Here is a 20,672-nt window from a genome sequence, read left to right as displayed (position 1 = left end):
GTCCTGGGATAGAGCCCCTCGGCAAGCTCCTTGCTCAGTGGGGAGCTTGCTTCTTCCTCTGCCCCACCCCCAGCTTGTGCTCTCTCTCGCTGTTCACTCTCTCTCTCGAATAAATAAAACCTTAAATATATATATAATATTAATTTACTGACTATCTTCTTAGTCCAGGTATAACGCCAGCCTTTGGAGACACAAAGATGACAGCCCTTAAATCAGCTGTCTGATCACAGAATCTTGTAAAGAAGCATCACAGCAATTTAGGAAATAAATGCCATAATAACAGGCAGTATCTCCAAGAGGTGGGGGACCACTGTTGCCCACAGGTGACAGCAGAAGCTGCATGGAGCAGGTAAGTGAACCAACAGTTGAACAGCATTTGATATGCTGAGCCATCCTTCCTATACTCTCTTCTCTTGGCCCCCAAGCTAGCACTCCCTTGTTTTTCCTCACAGTCCATTCCTTTTACTTCTCAAGCTCCTTGAAACTTCTTGCTACTTCGTTTCCTCTTCTTGGGCATTTTCATTTTCTCACCCTCCCAAGAAAATCTCATGGATAACTGTGGTCCAATTTCTACTAAACAAATCTGTATCCTAGGTCCAGACCTTCCCCAGAGAGCGCCAGTCTTAGACAACCAACTGCCCACTTGACATCTCCCCTTCCAAGGAGGTGTTTAGGAATCTCAAGCTTAAACGCTCCCCCAAAGAACTTACAGCACTTCCAGTCTTCCCCACCTTGCCAGCAGCATCTCCCAGTAACAGACCCCAAAAATGAGGAGTTGTTCTTGACCGCTCTCTTTTACACATCCTTTCCGTCCAACTACCTACAAATCCTTTGTCACTATTTCTTCAAAATTATCCAGAATCAATTTGGTCCTTTCCAGCTCTCCCATGAACCACTTAATAGGCCCCCAACTGGTTTCTCTGCGTCCTCTTCTGCCCTACTACACTCTATTCTCCATCTGATAAGTGACCTTCTAAAATCATGTCAACCATTGACCCATTTACAATTCTTTGAGGACTTCCCCTAAATACAAAGTCAAATTTCTTAGCATGGGTCACCAGATCATTTCCTGGCTTGGTACTCTATTCTTCAGCTATACTGAAATTTATTCAGTTTCTCAAAGAAGCCTTATGTTTTGTTTGCTTTTAACCCAAACCTTCCCAAGTGTGTTTCCTCTTACATGGAATACATTTTTCTTCTCCCCATTCCACCACCCAACTGTTTCAACTGACTACCTCTTCAACAAACATATATTCATTATCTGCCCTGCCTCCTCCTTCTCCAAGAAGTCTGCCTCGATTATTCTGCAAATCTGCATTTAGGTGCCCTTTCCATATGCTCCGGCAAAGCCCTGTACTTCCTGGGCAGCACTTAGAGATGAAGGAAGCAAAGGCAGCATATGCCAATGCACATAATTTGAAAGACAAAAGCCTGCAAAGAGAACTTCTGTACAGCTAAGCACCAGGGTTGGTGGAAAAATTGGAGATGAGACTTGAAGAAAAGGCAGAAACCCTGCGGACGGAGGTTTGGGTACCCCATTAAGGGAATCCAACTATAAACAGTAGATGATAGGGAGCCTTGACGTTTTTTAGGGAAAGAAGCAGAAAGAACGTATGGGGAACCTCTTAGCTCAATGCGGTTCCTCCTACTGAAGAGCAGCAATGAAGAGGAGGAGCGATGAAGTCAGGATGGACAGCACAGGACACACCTTGAGAGAGACAGAGGAATCTGGAGAGGGAAATGATGGCAGTGTGGAAGCAGTTCTGGCTTACAAATCCAGATGTGGGAGTCGCCTATCTTAGGTAGGACAGCCACAGTGAGACTGTACAGAGAAAAGATGTGGTAAGAAGGAAGCAAGTCGAGGACAAAGGGCTGAGGAATGACAACTTTTATTAAGCAGGAAAGAAAGGAAGTTGTGTGTGGAAGTGGGAGGGGCCTGTCAGAAGGGTAAAGAGCTTATGAGCCAGCGTGAGTGTCCCAGGGAAGTTATTGGGGAAGAGGGAAGGCAATGTCCCATCATGTGCCCTATTTACTCCGTGGCACTCTGGACATAGCAGGTGCTGAGCATTTGTTGAAGTGTAAAATAATACACTGAGCTCCTCTGTCCAAGTTACATATATTCCAAAGAAACTACATATATTTCTCAGATTATCAAGACACTATCTTACTACAGAGATACTGGGAGAGATAGTCCAAAACCACACCCATTCCCTGATTCAAAGGATGCTAGATGTGAATCCTTATGAAAACAAACAACACAATTTTTCTTCCTACAAATAATTACCATTTAACATTTCAAATTGAGGGTTTTAATGTATTCTATCTTCATAAAGGAGAGAAATCTTGCCTTAGTGTAAAAAGATCATCTGAGTGGATGGAATAGGGAAGAGGTACAGAGACTTGGACAATGACAGACAAACACTGATGGAGAAGACTGGGCATGGGCAAAGGGAAGGCACAGGCAACTACCCAGGAGCTGAAATCGACCCACGGTAAAAGGCCAGTCAGCAAACTGGCAGAACTGAGTAACTTACTGATTCAAAAATGCTATTAGCCTCCTAATGATACCGAGTTATCAACATGTCCTTTCTGAACCATAACGAAGGACCTACATTCAAAATACATGCAATATTCCTGCTTTTCTGGCTACACTACTTTCCTAGACACAGACTCAGAATGCCAAGCAGAAGGAAAAAGATGTTTTCCCCTATGGGCCATACCCTTCACTCCTCTTTTGCTCACAGGTTGATGAGAGAAAAGGATTAGCAAGTACATGTAGAACCTGAGCGTTAACCCAAGCCTAACACCCTGGCTCCAAACAGACAACAGTACTGGGAGATGACACTGACAAATTCGCCTAAAAAGTAAAATACATGCTATTTTTTAAGCATTTTTAAGGCTTGCCGTACTTTAAAGCAATTTGGGTTTTTGTTTTGTTTAGCAATATGTTTTTAAAAGGTCAATGAAGATAAATAGGTAGCAGTAAATCACTGTTTACACAATTCTGAAGACTTTACACACAGGCCTTAAAATGTACTTTTTGATAATTGGGTCACCAAGTAATTACCCCAACTGTGACAAGATGTCACAGAAACACCAAGTTAACGCATTAGTAATACAGCAAGAACTTTGAGCTATCTTTGCCATAAAGAGCAAATGAATACCCATGACAACCGTCCTCTCTCTCTCTCTCTCTCTCTCTCTGACAGCAACAACAGAGGTAAATTCAATCACTCATTAATCACAGGTTATTTGCAAAGCACAGAGATAATCCTGAGGGATGAAACAGGCCTCTGCTGTAAAAGTAGTTAACAATTTACACAGATGTGTGAAATAACACTGAGACAAAGGAAAATAAGCACCAGAGGTTGCATCCTTCTGGGTCTGATCAGGAAAGAGAAACCACACAATAATATGAACAGAAATTTCATATTAAAAAATACAACTTTCATAGGGGAATTTTTTTTAAAGATTTTATTTATTTGACAAAGAGAGACACAGTGAGAGAGGGAACACAAGCAGGGGCGGTGGGAGGGAGAAGCAGACTTCCCGCTGAGCAGGGAGCCGGATGCGGGCTTGATGCCAAGACCCTGGGATCATGACCTGAGCCGAAGGCAGATGCTTAATGATGACTGAGCCACCCAGGCGCCCCACACAGGGGAATTAAAGACAACTCTAAGGATACCCAGAGCTGAGAGAGGCTACCCAAGGAGGAACAAACTTGGAAGAGGACTCCCTCCCCAAAACTGGAGCTAGGATGTCACTAGCAAGGGCGTGCTTGCAGCCTGCTGGGTGGCAGGAAGTTGGCTGGAACTGTTCTACCGTCCTAACAGAGCGGCAGGGAACCATCCTCTGGGGTGCAGAGCGGGAGCTGGGCACTTCCACAGGCACAAGGCCTGGAGAGTGCAGTGTCTGCACTGAGAGGAGGAAGGCGAGGGCTGCAAAGCTGCCAAGAGACTGTGGGCACTGAGACAGAGCACCACTGGGTATGGGCACACCCACCATGTGGGTGCTCACACTGACACGTGTACAGCTGGAGTGAGAAAGAGAAGCCACTGCAACCAGGAAGAGAGGACCACCCCCCCATCCCTCCAGTAACCTCTACTGGCCAAGTTTAACACCGTGCTCCCCGTGAGGGAGAAACAGAGTCTACCTGAACAGAGCAGGTACTGAGGGTGAATTTGGAAAAGGGAAGCAATAATGAAACTGGGGCACAGAGGAAAGGACAAAGGTCATAGTGCACAAAAAGAGCAATTTCTTAGGGGATCAGAGTTCTAAAAGAGGTATTATTTCAGTGGAACCTGGAAGAATGAGAAAGATTTCTGAAAGACTGGGGGTGAAGGGGAGTTTGGAAAGTGACAGAAAACTCATTCCAGGTTAAGAGGACGGTTTTATTATTAACTCTGGGATGTTGGGCAAACCGTTTCACTTCTTTAAGCCTACCCACCTTAAGATACCCAGGAGGTTAAAATGCAACAGCGGACTGTTAATAATGCTTTGAAAAAAGTTTAAAATACTAAGGCGCGGGGCGCCTGGGTGGCTCAGTGGGTTAAGCCTCTGCTTTCAGCTCAGGTCATGATCTCAGAGTCCTGGGATCAAGCCCCACCTCGGGATCCCTGCTCAGCAGGGAGCCTGCTTCCCCCTCTCTCTCTGTTTGCCTCTCTGCCTACTTGTGATCTCCATCTCTCTCTCTCTCTGTCAAATAAATAAAAAAAATTAAAAAAAAAAAAATACTAAGGCGCCCGCAAGGCTCAGTTGGTTGAGAATCTGACTCCTGGTTTTGACTCAGGTCATGAGCTCCAGGTCATGGGATTGAGCCCTGGGTAGGCCTGACACTCAGCACAGAGTCTGCTTGAGATTCTCTCTCTCCCCTCCCTGGAGGCAAGTATGCGTTCTCTCTCTGTCTCTCAAAAATAAATGAGTAAAATCCTAAAAAAAATTAAAAAGTTTAAAGCACTATATGAAAACCACTTGATGGTAATACCTTTACATTAGTAACTAGAATGTAAGCTCTAGTATGGGCTCCTACCAGCTAACTACTCTCATCCGAACTCCTTCCCCGCCACCCACTCACCCTAGCTCCTGAGAGACACCTATGACATCAAGGCCCTGTGTAAGTCACTGCTGAATGAGAGAGAGGATCTTGGATTATCAGAAGAACAGAAAAGACTTTTCATTTAAAATCAAACTAACCCAGGAGCTCCTGGGTGGCTCAGTCGTTAAGCATCTGCCTTCAGCTAGGGTCATGATTCCAGGGTCCTGGGATTGAGCCCCTCATCGGGCTCTCTGCTTGGCGGGAAGCCTGCTTCTCCCTTTCCCACTCCCCCTACTTGGGTTCCCTCTCCCGCTGTCTCTGTCAAATAAATAAATAAAATCTTAAAAAAAAAAAAACAAAATAAAACTAACCCTAAGGAAATATTCCCTTAAAATAAAAAGGTAAAAGTATTATTAAATATCCTCTCTACATAATTAGGCATACTTATCTTGATGGATACCCTAAGCTATATATATATATATATATATATATATATATATATATTTTAAGATTTTTTATTTATTTGAGAGAGAGATAGTGAGAGAAAGCACATGAAAGGGGAGAAAGTCAGAGGGAGAAGCAGGCTCCCCGTGGAGCTGGGAGCCCGGTGGGATTCGATCCGGGGACTCCAGGATCATGACCTGGCAGTTGCTTAACCAACTGAACCACCCAGGTGTCCCCTAAACTATATTCTTAATGTAACATTTTAACAGGAAATATGAAATGAGGATTTTATTGAAACATGAATGAGAAGTGTTACCCGCCATTTAAGAATTACCCAAATGCTCATTAATATAAATCCCACAGTAACAAACAAAAACCATTCTCATGCTCACTTAAGCAGCCCATATAGTTAAAAAAAAAAAAAAATCAATCTCAATCACCTGAGCCCACAGTTTGCAGGAACATGTGATGAGGCAGGTCACACACTGCCACACGGCCAGACCCCTGTCACTGACCAGGTGTTCCAGAGCTGGGTCTCAAGAGCACAGCAGGCCTACTTCACAGTGCCCAGGGGAGCCCAGACTTTTAAACCCTAAAGGTGCTTTAGGAACATCACAGAGTACAAATTCTCTAGGCCCTGTCCACTAAAATTCTCAAAGGCAGGTCAACAGAAAGGGAAACAAATTAGTATTTATTAAATACTGACTCACTGCAGGCACACTTCTGGATTTTAAAAAAATACAGTATCTCTCGTCATTCTTTTTTTTTTTTTTTTTTTTTTTTTTTTAAGTAGGCTCCATGCCCAACATGGGGCTTGAACTCACGACCCTAAGATTAGGAGTCGTGTGCTCTCCTGACTGAGCCAGCCAGGCGCCTCACATCATTATTCTTATTTTACAGATGAAGGAAGTGGGGTTTGGAGAGGTTAAGTAAACTGCCCAACATTACACAATCTAATGGGGCTAGAATTCAAGCCCAGGTCTAACGCATTTTAAAGCAAACTTTTTCCCTTAAATTTCAGCTGCCTCCAGGTGAAAATCAATGGCAGACTCTCAGTGGACCCTGTAAGACCTCCACTCACCCGGGTTGCTACTGTAGGTTGAGGACATGGGGACAGAAAGGAAAAGTAACACTGACACTAAGAACTGTTCCAAATATCCTCCCCGCTCATTCCCCTCGCTGCCTATGCTCTCAAGTCTTTTTTGTTTCTTTTTTACAAGCTAGCATTTTTTTTTTTTTTTTAAATTTGACAGAGAGAGAGATCACAAGTAGGCAGGGAGGCAGGCAGAGAGAGGAGGAAGCAGGCTCTCCGCGGAGCAGAGAGCCCAACGTGGGGCTCGATCCCAGGACCCTGGGATCATGACCTGAGCCGAAGGCAGAGGCTTTAACCCACTGAGCCACCCAGGCGCCCCATCTAGCACATAAATTTAAACATAGTTTTTAGACAAGATATAGTCTCAGCTCTCATTTATGAAATATTTTGTCGAATCAACACCTCCATTCTTAAGGACAGTTCCCTATCTCAGTCATCACGCGCACACTGGAGGAAACTAAGTCTCACCGGATGTTGAAAAGATAATCTGAAATGAGAACTGCTACAACTTCTAACCGTTGAGACGTTGATTTATTACCAGGCCACCACCTGACATCTGTGCCATGCTCTACAGACCGCAAGGTGCCCTCCAAGACAGCACACGCCATCTCACCGGGAGGACGACAGCAGCTTCGCTAGAGGCGAACTAGGGAGATCCGAACTTATCCTAGGCTGGGCACCACCTCTGTCCCTCAATTCATCTTTTTCCTGCCGTTGGCTCAGTCACCCCAGCACTACCCCTTCTTTCTTGTCCCTTCTCCATCATCTACACCTCAATGTTAAGAAACCAGCTCTGGATGCATGTTTCTGTAACTAGCGAAGCCAGGCTGACACACTGTCCCAGGAGCAGCCTTTGATGTAATACTCCTTCATGGTTTCAGAAAAGCAACAGTCCGCTCCAGAAGATCTCTGGCCCAAGACTTAGAGTTTCAAATCAGAGCTCAGAACGTGCTTCCCTGCCACCAGCTTCTGCCAAGACAACGTGGACCGGGGGGCTAAAGGTACAGGGTCTGGTGATAAAAGGAAGGTAGCCTGAGTATCAACCACCAACCAGTCAGTGAGCGTCTCCTTGCCTTTTTTCATCTGTAAAATACACCCTCACAGGAAACCGAGATTGAAATGAAATCATGCCTATCAAATAAAGACATATTAACACGAATTCTGGTCTCTGTGCTCCTCAAACCTTAGCCATTATTGGCACCTGAGCTCACAAAGGTAATGCTAAGGGAGGCGTCTCCCACAGGCTCACCATTCCGGTATCAGATTATGGTCGCCTCCAATACTCTTATCTCTGGTTGAATCAGCCAGGCTGGAGGATTGCTTCTCTACCCACCGTCCAGGGACCTGCGTGTTCCCCTCCAGCTGTGACCTCTGTTCCTTTCTCAAGTCGTACAACTTGTTTGGAAGATACACTCAGAAGGCGATTACCAAACATCTGGAAAGTCAGTAAACACATTAGAAGTCCTGGGTGCCTGGCGCCTTACGAGTTCCACTCCAGTTACAAAGGGCAGTCTCTCACCTTCAGTTTAACATCTGGTTGGGGCTTAGACTAACTAACAAAGGAGCCAGGTGAAAACCCAGCAAGAGATAAGCTTGATGGGGAGTTGGGTACACAAGGGAGAGAGTTTACCAAAGGTGGACCTTCAACTCTGCGGGGCTGGATTTATTAATATTTATTTGGGCTTTGGTTCTATAAAATGCTAGATTATTAGTGTTCATAACAGCATCGCTTTCAACAGAAACACTGAACATGAAGTGTTCAAATACCATCATTTCGGTGAAAGGTTTCCATCGCATGCAAAGCCCTGCACTACACAAATAAAAAAGGAATAGAACTTTAACCTTTAAAAGTAAAATTGAAAACAACAGCCTTTGGACTTCTTTACAAAGTTTTGAGGATTCACTTGAAAACTGGCCTCTTTCTGCGCGACATGGGAATCGGGGAGTTTTTTTCTTGAGGTTGGGTGGGAAAAGGAGCAGAGGAAGTGTCTAAGCCCTCAACCACCTCGGAGGTACAGAGGTCAAGAATTCTGCCTTGGTCCCCTTAGGGCAACAAGCACAACTTCGAATCCAGTGCTCTCAGATCTCCATCTTGGAGGAGGACCCTCGAGGCCATCCTGGACCGGGCACACTGATCCCTTATTTGAGAGTCACAGCCAACCCAGAGTAACCAGGCAGCCTCCTCACGACCTTATCAGAAATCTTCTTCAGTGTGAGCAGTCAGAATTCCAACGAGGAGCAACCCCACACTCGGCACTAGGAAACCCTGTTTTCTTTTAATTAAAAAAAAAATGGAGAGGTCACCCCTCAGCTTTGTTTACAAGTAATGAGTCCAGCAGTCCCCATTTATCACCCCTGGAGATTCTCTTACACTTTGATGTGAAAAGAGTCAAGGCCCATTGTGATTTCAACTACTCCAACAGCACTCTTTTCATTTGCAAACGAAGCCCCGGCCCTGGCAAGAACCAACTGTCAGAAAAAATTCATTGCCTTTCCTTCCAATGATTTATCAGAGATGGGGGAAGAGAAGCTGGCTTTAAGACGACTTTCTAGGAAGGATTCCCAGCACATCCCCCATGCATTCCCAACCTTTGCTGGTTCTTTCGGCCCCAAATGCCCCTTTCCCAAATCCCACTGCTCAAAAAAGGCGACCTTCTCTCTTGAAACCATCCCCTTTGGAGGGACTTTCCCTCTCTCCTTTAGGCTTTCAGAAAAAGGCCGAGTGACTTAGCTTAACCCATTTTTTTAAGATGTTCTCTCCCATAGGTCAATGCTCCAGAAAGAGAAAAATACCTGGCTTGGCCATAACAGACATTCGACCATCCCAATAACTGGGTCACGAGGCATCTCTTTTAAGCCATCTTTGTCATTCTCTGGCAGTAAATGGAATGGAGTATTACGGAAGTTTAAAAGGGAAGAGGATTTAAAGGTTTCTGAACGTATCTAACTATCCAACAGCGTAGTCAAAAATACACAGCATGACTAGTAAGGATTTGTCAAGTAAACCTTAAAAATTAGAATATAACATACATTTAAAACGTATACAGCTCCTGCTGCCATTTGCAACATGGATGGACCTAGGGACCTAACGCTGAGTGAAGTCTGTCAGAGAAAGACAAATACTGTATGATTTCACTCATGTGGAATTTAAGAAACAAAACAAATGAACAAAGAATAAAAGAGGCAAAGAAAACCCAGACTCTTTTTTTTTTTTTTTAAGATTTTAATTAATTATTTGACAGAGAGACACAGCGAGAGAGGGAACACAAGCAGGGGCAGTGGGAGAGAGAAAGAACAGGCTTCCCGCGGAGCAGAGAGCCCCAAGCCAGGCTGGATCCCAGGCACTGAGCCCCCCAGGCACCTCGAAAACCTAGACTCTGGAACACAGAGAACAAACCGGTGGTTGCCAGAGGGGAGGTGAAGGGGGGAGGGGTGAACTAGATAAAGGGGATGAAGACTAGAGTTCTGTGATGAGCACTAAGTAATGTACAGAATTGTTGAGTCATTATATTGTACACCTTAAACTAGTAACACTGCATGTTAATTATATTTCAGTTTTTTAAAAGTGCACAGTTCGCAAATGCATTTCACAGAAACATACTCTTGTAACCGGCACCCAGATCAAAACACATAACAACACCAGCACTGTTGCACTATCCAACTATTTTTAGCAAAAAGACTTATCTTGACTCTAACTGAGCTTTACAGCTAACTTCCATTCTACAGGAAATACCCAGGATAGAACCACAGGGGTTGTCAACCTCAGCAATGCTGACATTTGGAGCCAGAAAATTCCTTGTAGTGCGGGCCGTCCTGTGCACTGCAGGATATTTAGCAGCACTCCTGCCCTGGACCCACTGGATTTTGACAACTAAAAATCTCTTCAGATGTTGTCAAATGTCCCCCCAACCCTGGGGGGTGGGGGAATTATTCCTGGTTGAGAACCACTGACACACAAGAACAAGTTAAAAACATTAAGAATTAACAAACAGATAAATCCACAAAGTTGGACATACAGTCAACTCAACTCTACAAGCAGTCCATCCCCCCCACCCCCACCATTCCAGACTTCAAGCTCTACTACAAAGCAGTCATCATCAAGACAGTATGGTACTGGCCACAAAAACAGACACATAGATCCATGGAACAGAATAGAGAGCCCAGAAATAGACCCTCAACTCTATGGTCAACTAATCTTCAACAAAGCAGGAAAGAATGTCCCATGGAAAAAAGACAGCCTCTTCAACAAATGGTGTTGGGAAAATTGGGACAGCCACATGTAGAAGAATGAAACTGGACCATTTCCTTACACCACACACAAAAATAGACTCAAAATGGGTGTAAGACCTCAATGTGAGAGAGGAATCCATCAAAATCCTTGAGGAGAACACAGGCAGCAACCTCTTCGACCTCAGCCACAGCAACTTCTTCCTAGAAGCACTGCCAAAAGCAAGGGCAGCAAGGGCAAAAATGAACTATGGGGACTTCAACAAGATCAAAAGCTTTTGCACAGTAAAGGAACAGTCAACAAAACCAAAAGACAACTGACAGAATGGGAGAAGATATTCACAAATGACATATCAGATAAAGGGCTAGTATCCAAAATCTATAAAGAACTTATCAAACTCAACACCCAAAGAACAAATAATTCAATCAAGAAATGGGCAGAAGACATGAACAGACATTTCTGCAAAGAAGACATCCAGATGGCCAACAGACACATGAAAAAATGCTCCACATCACTTGGCATCAGGGAAATACAACTCAAAACCACAATGAGATACCACCTCACACCAGTCAGAATGGATGAAATTAACAAATTAGGAAATGACAGATGCTGGCAAGGATGCAGAGAAAGGGGAACCCTCTTACACTGTTGGTGGGAATGCAAGCTGGTGCAGCCACTTTGGAAAATAGCATGGAGGTTCCTCAAAAAGTTGAAAATAGAGCTACCCTATGACCCAGCAATTGCACTACTGGGTATTTACCCTAAAGATACAAACGTAGTGATCCCAAGGGGCATGTGCACCTCAATGTTTATAGCAGCAACGTCCACAATAGCCAAACTATGGAAAGAACCTAGATGTCCATCAACAGATGAATGGATAAAGAAGATGTGGTATATATATATACAACGGAATTCTATGCAGCCATCAAAAGAAATGAAATCTTGCCATTTGCAACAATGTGGATGGAACTAGAGGGTATTATGCTTAGCAAAGTAAGTCAATCAGAGAAAGACAATTATCATATGATCTCTCCGATACAAGGAATTTGAGAGGCAGGGCACGGGGTTATGAGGCATAGGGAAGAAAAAAATGAAACAAGATAGGATCAGGAGGGACACAAACCATAAGAGACTCTTAATTTCAGGAAACAAACTGAGGGTTGCTGGGGGTGGGACAACAGGGATAGGGTGGTTGAGTTATGGACATTGGGGAGGGTATGTGCTATGCTGAGTGCTGTGAAATGTCTAAGCCTGATGATTCACAGACCTGTACCCCTGGGGCAAATAATACATTATGTTAATAAAAATAATTTTAAAAAATACATACTGTTTGTGACAAAAATAAAAGTAGATGATTACCCTTAGCAATCATTTTAGTGTTATGTGTTGATTACCCAAAGGGACCACAGCAATAAAATAGATTTTCTGGATTAAAAAAAACAAAAACATAAACAAAGAAACAGTTGCCTGAGATTTACTTTAAAACACTTCAGGGGTGCCTGGGTGGCTCAGTGGGTTAAAGCCTCTGCCTTCAGCTCAGGTGGTGATCCCAGGGTCCTGGGATCAAGCCCCGCATCAGGCTCTCTGCCCAGCAGGGAGCCTGCTTCCTTTCCTCTCTCTCTGCCTGCCTCTCTGCCTACTTGTGATCTCTGTCAAATGAATAGGTAAAATCTTTTAAAAAAAAAACTTCAGCAAAGAAGAAAAATTTAAAAAAGACAGAGGATAGATGATTCTCAAGTGTAGCAAAATACAGAGAAATGTTAAATATGCGAAAAGGTTATCCTCTGAATAGGGATGCCTGGGTGGCTCAGCTCAGTCGTTAAGTGTCTGCCTTCAGCTGAAGTCATGATCCTAGGGTCCAGGGATGGAGCCCCGCATCAGGCTCCCTGCTCCGTAGGAAGCCTGTTCTCCCTCGCCCACTCCCCCTGCTTTAGTTCCTTCTCTTGCTGTCTCTCTCTCTCTCTCTCTCTCTCTATCAAATAAATAAATAAACAAATTTTTAAAAAGTCATGTCTGAATAATTCTATGAAAAAATGTCTTTAAATTTTTATTTGAAAATTTTCTTTTAAAGCGAAGGAGAGAAAAGGAGAGAGTAGGCAAGAACTATGATTAAGTCCATACTAAATTAGATTACCAAGGCCAACCAGAGCCGAAATTATTTCTTTATTGCTACTTCAACGCACAAGATTTCTTTTCCTCCCTGCCTTTAAACTCTCTCTTCTTAACACGAAGTCCTGGATGACCTCATGCTTCTGATAGCTTTCATAAGACAGGTTCTCCTTACATCTATGAACATCTTACTTACATTAACATACACAATCCAGCATCTACAACTTTAGCAACAAAAATGGTGGCAGCGTGTATTGCAGTTTATAAAAAAGGCATCGTCTGACGAAGGCATCCGAAAGTGTTGGTCAACCGCCGAAATGCAACTGCACCGTCCCTCACATGTTAAATGTTATTCTGTGTAGTAATTTAAGAATTTCACAACCCAAACAAACTACTGGCCCCCAGCATTTCCTGTAGTCTGATTCACACGTTCAGCTATTAACTTCTCCAGGCCTTTGCTTCCTCTCCAGTACACGGAGGCCGATTACCATCTAAACTGACCACTTTGCAGGGTTATCATGAGCTACAGAAAACAAGACTCTGATTCCGAAATAATGTCCTCCAGGCTTCTAGAAACCACAGGAACCTGGAACCAAAATTCTCTTCTTCCTAGCCCTGTTCCACAGATTCTTAAAGAGGCTAACTGCTACAGCTCCTGGGAAAAAAGGATTATCATCCTTGAAGCCTCCCAGAAAGGAGGAAAAGATTCTTCTGCAAATCAGGATACCATAAACTTAGGATCCCTATAAAGATGGTGTAATCCAGGGCACTTGGGTGGCTCAGTGGGTTGAAGCCTCTGCCTTCGGCACGGGTCATAGTCCCAGGGTCCCGGGGTCCTAGGATCAAGCCCCACATCCGTCGGGCTCTCTGCTCAGCGGGGAGCCTGCTTCCCTTCCTCTCTCTCTGCCTGCCCCTCTGTCTACTTGTGATCTCTATCAAATAAATAAATAAAATCTTAAAAAAAAAAAAAAATGGTGGAATCCTAAACAGTTTAACTCAATGTCCACCTTACCTACTACCACAGACCAAAGCGTCACCTAAAATGGTATCATGTCAACTTCCCAGACTAGTATCCATTAGAAGGCAGTAAACAATATTAATCCCTTCTCTTCCAACTCTCAGCATTAGCACAGTTCAGAGCTGAAGGCAAAGAGAAAAACCACATGCAAATGAATCTGAAACTGACCCACCAGAACCTAGAATAATCTAAAGATGACTCTAGGGCGCCTGGGCGGCTCGGTTGGTGAAGCGTCTGCCTTCAGCTGGGGTCATGATCCAGGAGTCCCAGAATGGAGTTCTGCATTGGGCTCCCCTGCTCACTGCCCCACCACTCCTCAGGGTGTCTGCTCCTTGCTCCTCCCCTTCCTCCCCTCCCCTCTTTCGTGCTTACTTTCTCTCAAATAAATAAAATCTTCAAAAATAGAAAAATAAAGGTGACTCTAAACATGACTCTACCTTACAAGAAAGCAATCCCACTTCTAATATCTACCCAAAAGAAATGAAAACATATGTGCAATATTATTTGTAACAGCCAAGAAAGTGGATACAACCCAAATGTCCATCAATTGGTGAAGAGTAAATACAACATTGGTGCAGCCATACAACGGATTATTTGGCAAACAAAAAAGAACGAAATATTGACACATACTACACAACATGGATGAGTCTTGAAAACTTTTTTTTTTTTGAGTCTTGAAAACTTTATACTAAGTCAAAGTAGCCAGTCTCTCTCTCTCTCTCTCTCTCTCTCTCTCTCACACACACACACACCTACACACAAATCTGTATTATATGACTGCATTTATAGGTAATGTTCAGAACAGGCAAAATGATTAAGTAGATTAATAGCTAGGGTTGGGGTAGGAAGCAGGCAGCTGCATCTACTGGGAGTGCAATTCTGAAAATGGACTGTAGAAATGGCTGCACAACTCAGTAAATTTACTAAAAATCATTAAATTGCATACTAAAGATGGCGTGTAAATTATACCTCCATAAAGCGTTTGTTTCTTTGTTTTTTTTTTTTTTAATATATAAAGAAGATGCTACTTGTAGAAAAGTAAATACCACGCAGCAGTGTTTTCTTATACTCTGTGTGTGATTTAGGACAATCCCACTGCCAGTATTAAATGTAAAATAGACCACAGTAAAACTTGTAAGTGTATCCACATGCTCTGCAAATAAACACACTCTGTGTTTTGTTCTTAAAGGTCTGTTTCCTCTATGATTCTTCTTTGTACAAATGCTATTCCTGGAGTAGCTCACAAAACAATCTCTTCTATCCAAAGAGTTGCCTCTGAACAAAGCCTTTCCCTTCAGAATTAAGGAAGCTTCTGACTCTCTTGAAATCCACCATTCTACCATCATCGCCAAAGTGGTGTCATTAATAATTCACTGAGGATTTACATTGCAGGAGGTCCCATGATAACACTTTACACACATTCTTCTTCTCACCCCCATTTTTTTTCTTATCCCCATTTTAACGAGGCTTTAAAAGTTGAGCGATTTGCCCTAGTAACCAACATGCCACAGATCTAAAAATAGCTATCCCACCGCAGGGTCCCACACTCCAGCTTGCCCTATCACAGATGTAATACTAGCTCAACTGGATTTTACTGGAGGAAATTATGCAGTATTTCAACAGTTTAGCCTCCCTCCCCCCAAATTAAACCATCCCTTTGGGAGATAAGTATTTCTGAAAAAGATTTCCTCAGGTCTGGGATAAGCCTGAAGCCAAACTCTTCTAAACCCCTCAAACTGCGGGACTCATCTTCAATACTACTTCTGACAATGCCACAAACTTAATGATTAGGAACCATTTTCTAAAATAAAGGGATGCAGTATGAGTTCTATAGAGGAAACATTACCGCACTTGTAAATCAGGCCTTAAACGACTTGCTTGGCAAACACAGGAAACCTTCCTGGTTCCCCAGTTCACAATCCAGGTGTGGATTATTTACAATGCCCAGGCCAATCACTGTTCCAGGAAAACACGGCAAACAGCCATTAATCTCTCTAGTAAGCATCTGGAAGTTAGGCCCCTGATTTACTCACACAAAGAAAATCTGTCCATATAATAGGTGTTAATCAGCTTAACACCTTGTAGCTTCCTTCCTAATTGAGGACTCTTCTCAATCAGGAGAGTTAAACATTATTTCAGACTCTCCTGGGGAAGGAGAGCATCCAACAGTACAGTACTATAGTACAACTCAGCACTCACAAAATTCAATCTTTCAAATCTTCCCCAAGACTGAAAACCACATCTCAGCAGATTTCCTAAAATATGCATAAAAAGTACCTACTCTTAACGGCAGAAAACACTAAAAACGTGTCCCACAAATCTGGTGGTGGAGCCTGAAATAAAATTTCTTTCATTCTTCTGTTTTACCTTCATGTTTTCCACCCATCACCAAGTAACATTTTCCCAAAATATATCGCAGTTCTACTCTCTGGCTTCACTTACCTGTGGGCCCAGTTTCAGAAGAATGTAATTTAGTAGGCACTTTGTAAAAATTAACTTTAGTTTCAGGATTCCAAGAAGGAAATGAGACATTTCAATCAATAAGTAAGAGTAATAAGGGGCGCCTGGGTGGCTCAGTGGGTTAAAGCCGCTGCCTTCGGCTCGGGTCATGATCCCGGCGTCCTGGGATCGAGCCCCGCATCGGGCTCTCTGCTCGGCAGGGAGCCTGCTTCCTCCCTTCTCCTCTGCCTGCCTCTCTGCCTACTTGTGATCTGTCAAATAAATAAATAAAATCTAAAAAAAAAAAAAAAAAAGTAAGAGTAATAAGGGTGGGACGCCTGGGTGGCTCAGTTGGTTAAGCGGCTGCCTTGGCTCAGGTCATGAGCCCAGCATCCTGGGAGCAAGTCCCACATCAGGCTCCTTGCTCAGCGGGGAGCCTGCTTCTCCCTCTGCCTCTGCCTACCACTCTGTCTGCCTGTGCTCACTCTCTCTGACAAATAAATAAATAAAATCTTAAAATATGTATATATATATATATATATATATATATAAGAGTAATAAGGGTAAGAAGGGAAACAGACTGGTGAAATGGCAAGAAGCCACGTTCTCTCAATAAGGAAAAAGAAAACTAAAAACTCCAGGAAAAATGAAAACACCATTCAAAGATGAAGCAGTTTAAAATATGGCATGAATCTGAACAATTTACTCAGCTAAAGAACTGATCTGTCCTGACCAAAGTCAACCTTCTCTTTCAAGTGGTACCTGTGATAACTTTGAGCCCATATGAAATATGACCCTATATGAAATACTAAATGAAACCCTAAACCCTAGTTTGCTTCCTGGTGAAAATAACGTAAATACGGTTATTGATTTTTCAAACTTCTATTACCAATTTAAAAACAAAGCTCTTTTTTTTTTTTAAGATTTTATTTATTTATTTGACAGACAGAGATCACAAGTCGGCACAGAGGCAGGCAGAGACAGAGGAGGAAGCAGGCTCCCCGCGCTGAGCAGAGAGCCCGAAGAGGGATTTGATCCCAGGACCCTGAGATCATGACCTAAGCCAAAGGCAGCAGCTTAACCCACTGAGCCACTCAGGCACCCTAGAGACAAAGCTCTTAACGTACAACTATAAAATGAAATGTGCTGTCAATGTGGACGATTTAAAACTAAAAGCAGAGCTAAGAGTTGGAGGGTGGAAGAGGAAGGAAGAAAGAGTAGGGATAATTATATTATCATATGAGCCTGTGGAAAGTACTAAAGAAAGAAACAAAAATATTTACTACAGACTATATAAAATATAACTAACATAGTAGTTTAGCATAAAATACACTGAGATGGGGCGACTGGGTGGCTCAGTGGGTTAAAACCTCTGCCTTTGGCTCAGGTCATGATCTCAGGGTCCTGGGATCGAGTCCCACATCAGGCTCTCTGCTCAGCAGGGAGCCTACTTCCTCCTCTCTCTCTGCCTGCCTCTCTGCCTACTTGTGATCTCTGTCAAATAAATAAATAAAATCTTAAAAAACAATAAAATAAAATACACTGAGATATTTAGAAGTTAAAGATACTTAAATTTATGAAATAGGATAAAAATAACAAACATCACAAATGAATAGAAAACATAAAAAGTATACCATATGATTAAATTTAAATAAAATTTGAAAGCAAACAAAACAAATTCAAGCTATTAGTCAGAATAGTGGCAGCCTTTGAGGGAGTTAGTAGCTGTGAGGGGACAAGGAGAGGCTTCTGGAAAGCTGGTATTGTCAATTGATGGGCTACACAAGTGTGTTCACTTTGTGAAAACGCACTGAACTGTACTAAGAAAGTCTGCCCCATTCAGTTTGTTATACACCAATAACAATTTTTAGAAAGAAAAGAAAGGGGAGGAAAAGGAAGGTGGGGGTAAATATAAGTGAGGTGAGATTCACTAGTGTCTAACGTTGATAAATCTGTAAATCAGAGAATAAGCCTATTATTTATCAGGACTAAAACAAATATTATCTTTACACATGACATTAATATTCTGCCCACGCTTATGACTTTTGATGGCTCTGAGCAAAGTAAGGGCTCACCCTCAAGACTTCTATTTAGTTTGAACAATTAGAGTCACATACTCAATACACATCTGTTTCCTTTCAAGTACGAGCTAGCCCTGGACCGGTTCCTCATGAATTTGATGGTTTCTTTTTTTCTGGACTACTGAAAAATTAACCTGTCATGATTAAACACTTAAACAGTGAGCTATTGATATGTATTAAAAATTGAACTCCACTGAGGACTTCCCCTAGCTTTATCACTTGTACTGGGTATTAAAACTAAAAGGAGCACATCAGGGAGGTCATGAGTTGAAAAAATAAAACTGGTTCTGTAACTGCCAGAATGTTACTATAAATGCCATTTACCCATCCTAATAATTATTAACAATAGCAAATATATGTAAATAATACAAAATACTTTATTTATTTGTTTTTCTTAAAGACTTCATTTATTTGACAGAAAGAGAGACACACAGCAAAAGAGGGAACACAAGCAGGGGGAGTGGAGGAGGGAGAAGCAGGCTTTCTATCAAGCAGGGAGCCCGATGTGGGACTCGATCCCAGGACCCCAGGATCATGACCTGAGCCGAAGGCAGACACTTAACGACTGAACCACCCAGGCACCCCAAAATACTTTTTAATCTTGCCACTGATAATAGCTTATTATAATTGATTATGTTACCAGAAATTATATAGGATGCAAATTATATAGAAAATTACATAGAAATTTCTGAAAAATCATATACCCCCAAAAATCTTACAGTTAAAATTTAAAATTTCTTCATCCTCTTAAAAGTTCACCATTCTGGGGGCGCCTGGGTGGCTCAGTGGGTTAAAGCCTCTGCCTTCGGCTCAGGTCATGATCCCAGAGTCCTGGGATGGAGCCCCGTATCAGGCTCTCTGCTCAGCAGGGAGCCTGCTTCCCTCTCTCTCTGCCTGCCTCTCTGCCTACTTGTGATCTCTCTCTCTCTCTCTCTCTCTCTGTCAAATAAATAAATAAATAATCTTAAAACAAATTTTTTTTTTAAATGTAAAAAGTCTAAGATCTCACATGGGTCACAAGTGAAGGGAGCCAAGCAGTGAAGTAAATGGTGAGCCCAACAATGTGGAAACTGTAGCAAACTAGAAAGCATCTGTGCTCATCTAACCTTTATTATTATTATTATTTTTTAAAACATCAAGTCTTTCTGACAAATACCTGACAAAGAGATGTCTGGAGGAGGGAGCATGTGGGAATTCTGGAGTTCTGGCTGACCCGCAGGCTGAGAGGCTGAACTCAGTGGGCACACCTAAAGCCCACTGGTGTGACATACCACTTGGCAAGTTCTGAATTGGAAGTCATCTAAGCTCTGGCCTTGAGGAAGAGAGCAGCAGCCCTTCAATGGTATCTGAGCACTGCCACGCAGCAGTGGGAGCTGAGTGTTGTTAAATCTTATATTTCTGAAGAGAAGATGGAAGTCTAGATGGTTATATAAAAAACATGGGCAGATCTTTTTTTTTTTTTTTTTTTTGGAACACTGTGAGGGGCCAAACAAAACCCATCTGGTGACCAGATCTGTCCCAGAGGCCACTGGCTCACAAGTTCTGATTTAAATGCAAAAAATGAAGGCATTCAAGTGCCAGCAGAGATCACATGACGTTATTTGCACAATCTCGGAGCTGGAAAGACCTTTCTCAGCACAATCAAAACCAGAACCCATAAAGGACAAGACATTTAACTGCATAAAAATGTAAAACTTATGTGTAGCCGAACATCACGAACAAGCCTGAAGACAGCTGACAACAGCGTCCCGGAGCTCCAGCAGAACGGGGGCTGCTGCAGCCTGGGTCAAATGCCTTCCTCTGTGGGGGAGGACAGTGCCCCGCGTCTAACAACAGTGCCCCCGGGGCCACCTGGAATAGAGGAAGAGTTTCCTAAATGAGCCAGAGAAGGGAAGCAGGAAAGCATCCACGCAGGACCTTCCAGAATTACAGGCACCATCATCTGTTACTGAAGAAATATTAGTTGAGTAAGCTTGAGTCGACATGTCTCATACATTAATATGTTTCTGAATATCTAACAGTAAAAATGAAAATTGATCAGTGACATTAAGAATTCCCTCTGGATAGCAAATGAGTTATTCTTAACAACCGCTTCAGAATGTTAATAGGCTCCCCTCGGCCAACCCTGATCATGTAGGAGATAGAAGAAGGAAATTAACTGTATGTGCACCCTCAGAGGGAGAGATCTGAAAGTAGTACAACGAAACTGACAGCATTCCCTCCTC

General features: G+C 42.9%; 1 protein-coding gene across 1 annotated transcript in view; it reads right to left on the bottom strand.

The window, feature by feature from the left end:
• Nucleotides 1–20,672, bottom strand: part of AFF1 (ALF transcription elongation factor 1) — a 201,351-nt gene that overhangs the window by 165,090 nt on the left and 15,589 nt on the right. The window lies entirely within an intron of this gene.

Source organism: Martes martes (assembly GCF_963455335.1).
Source record: "Martes martes genome assembly, chromosome: 2".
Classification (NCBI taxonomy): domain Eukaryota; kingdom Metazoa; phylum Chordata; class Mammalia; order Carnivora; family Mustelidae; genus Martes; species Martes martes.
Note: the sequence above shows the minus strand (reverse complement) of the source record. Positions and strands in the feature narration are given on the sequence as shown.